Here is a 3337-nt window from a genome sequence, read left to right as displayed (position 1 = left end):
CCTTACTCTGTTGCCAGGCTGGAGTGCAGTGGCACTATCTTGGCTCACTGAAACATCTGCCTCCCAGGCTCAGGTGATTCTCTTGCCTCAGCCTCCCGAGTAGCTGGGACTACAGGTGCCCACCACCACGCCCAGCTCATTTTTGTATTTTTAGTAGAGACGGGTTTTCACCATGTTGGTCAGGATTGTCTCAATCTCTTGATCTGATCTCGCAATCCACCTGCCTCGGCCTCTCAAAGTGCTGGGATTACAGGCGTGAGCCACTGTGCCTGCCCTCTTTTTTTAGAATTTTTAACTAAAAACACTTTTTCTGTTTTTATATACCTTGCATGCAAATTTACATTTGGTAGTTTTAATGACATGTTATAATGGTAACTTTTCTCAATTTTTAACTTTTATATAAAGCCTTTTAATTTTTTTAAATTACGTGCTAGATTCAGATGCAGTGTGACTTTTTTCAGCATAGTTAGGGGCATGGTTACTTTTATGTGTTTTTGTCCTTACTGTAATGAACTGCAAGGAAATAGGTACACTGTTTGAAATGAGATTTCAAACTTTATTTAGGCAAGCACGTGATGTTAAGAGTGGCCTGTGGTACTGGAGACAAGGAATGTTAAGTAATTGACATGGGACTTGTTAAGTTTTAGGAATGCTGTAATTTGAGCCTATTTAAAGAAACAACTTCTTGTTTTAATAGGGATAAGTATATAATGAAAATATTTAATATTTATACCTCCTCTAAAAAGCCCATTATTTTTTAGGCAGCAAATAGTACAAATTAATTTTTAACTTCTTTTTACCCTTTTTTTGCTAGAAATACTTAGGCATAATTAAAACATCCAAACAAGTTACAGAAGAGACCAAATTCTTTTTTTTTTTTTTTACTGTTACTTGAAACTAAAAACACTTTTTACTGTTTTTATATACTTTGCATGCAAATTCTGATTTTTTAAGTAATTAAAATTTTGAACTGTGCAATACAGTTTAGGGTGTTTTTGGAAAACACTGTTAGAGCTGGAGAAAATACCTAAGAATTAAAACTTAAACCATAAATAGCACTACTATATTTTAGCACAGCTAACTGGGACATTTAGCAAAAGCACACACACACAATAAAACCTCACAATTTTGCTGTAACAGAAGAATAAAGAAAAATGGCAATATACACAGTATTACTTTGCTTAACATTTCCCCTAAAAATACTTGATTTAAGTTCTTTTTGTAGGCCAGTTAATTAATTAGAGCTCTTATTAATAGACATTGCACACATAACACATATATAGTCACACAGACTACCAGAAGAAGATTTAGTAGTTATAAGATTTACATTTGCTAATTTCCTAATTGGGTTATTGGCCTGCTGGTGAGGCCCTTTAAGAATACGGCTAGGAGAACAATTTTTAGGGCCTAATAAACAAGCATAGCTGGAAGACAAAGACAGATTTTGAGAGGTACTTATTTACTCTTAATTTCAGGGTTTCCATAAGAAAAACAGAGATTTTTCCCAAAATGGGATTTGTAGCACCTTTTCTGTTTTCCCAGGGAGTCCCAGGCCACCAGAAGTAATTTTAGGGTTTTTTTATGCATACATCAAGAGTGGCAAGACAGAGTAGAGAAAAGTAATCTTGACTGAGAGAAAAACCTTTTTTAGGAAAATAAGATTGATAAAGAGAAAAAGATAATGGCCTTGTGAATATACTTATAGCTTGGATATCGATTTTAATTAAGCTCAGCCCTCTTTTTTATTAAGGGTGAGAGTGGAGGTTAGAATTATATAAATATTATACCAAGTCAAATTAAAGGATTGAGTTGTGTGCAGGAATTTCCTGCAATAATGAGAGGGATTTTTAGAGAAAGATTGTAGAAGCTGTTTCATTTGCCACAAATTAGACGTGGAGAAGGAGACATGAACATTACCAATGCTTTTAACCCTAGCCACTTCCCAGAGAGGTAGAATGGCAGAGGAGGTTAGACTGGTTGGAGTAGTTTTTGAACAGGTGGAGAAGAAGGAGGAGTGGAGTTTAAAGCAGCACAAAGTCTGAATATGGGGAACCTCTTGCCATTTGCCGTTTTGGTGATAAAGTTGTTAAGGTTCCTGAGAATTTGAAAGTTGAAAGTGCTGTTTTTGGGCCATTGGCTGTTATTATTTAGTTTGTATTGGGGCCAAGCTATATTGCAGTAAAAAATTAAATGCTGGCTGGGTGCGGTGTCTCATGCCTGTAATCCCAACACTTTGGGAGATGAGGTGGGCTGATGGCTTGAGGTCAGGAGTTTGAGACCAGCCAGCCAGAACAACATGGCAAAACCCAGTCTCTACTAAAAATATAAAAATTAGCTGGCTGTGGTGGCTTGCACCTGTGATTCTGGCTACGCGGGAGGCTGAGGCAGGAGAATTGCTTGAACCCAGGAGGCAGAGGTTGCAGTGAGCTGAGATCACACCGTTGCACTCCAGCCTGGGAGACAGAGCAAGACTCCCTCAGAAAGAAAAGGAAAGAAAAGAAAGAAAGAGAGGAAGGAAGGAAGAGAGGAAGGGAGGGAGGGAGTGAGGGAGGGAAGGAAATTAAACTCTTTGGCTGTAGGTTTCCCGTAAGCCAAGTTTGGTGAGATTGCAAAAGACAGCTGTCCAGTAGGGAGGACATACGAATGTGGGATTGTCTGGCATTCATGTGGGCTGGTAAGAGGAAGTCAAGGGTGTTTGTTTTGTTTTAGGCATTCTCAGATGAAAGACAGAGACTCGGAATCCTCTCTCCCAAAGAGGACAGTTAAACGGAGAAGGAACTGGGCATTTCTAAGATTTTCTCTAGTTTGGTTCCATTGGTCCTCCGAGGACTTTTTCCGGTATGGGGAGAAAGCCAAGAGAAGGCGGATTTTGCCAGTTGGCTGAATTAGTGTCCGATGTTGGATGTTTTGGTGGGAACTGGCAAAGGGCCTGTAGCCACATGAGGAAGAGGAGAGAGAGAGAAAGAAAGAAGTGGGAGAAAGATGGAGCAAGGGTTAGGGAGTGAAATACCTGTTTCGGGTGGCTGGAGGTGGATTTTTGAGACCTGAGGATTTTGAGAGCCCACCAGAGAAGTAGCCCCACCCTGAGCCTCACAGTTTTCTTCAGATTAGTTATTTTTCCCATGCAGATCACTTGAAAAGTGAAGTGGGTGGCCAGAGACCCTCAGGATCCAAGAGTTAATTTAGGATGAGCTTCCATTACCCACTGTTTCCTCGGGTGCAGGAGAGCCTCTGCCCCCAACACTTGTCTTGCGTTTCTGCACCAAACCTAAGAATTAAAGAGGAAAGAAGGCCGGGCGCAGCGGCTCAAGCCTGTAATCCCAGCACTTTGGGAGGC

This window comes from Cebus imitator, unplaced genomic scaffold (genome assembly GCF_001604975.1).
Source record: "Cebus imitator isolate Cc_AM_T3 unplaced genomic scaffold, Cebus_imitator-1.0 Scaffold101, whole genome shotgun sequence".
NCBI classification, from domain to species: domain Eukaryota; kingdom Metazoa; phylum Chordata; class Mammalia; order Primates; family Cebidae; genus Cebus; species Cebus imitator.
Note: the sequence above shows the minus strand (reverse complement) of the source record.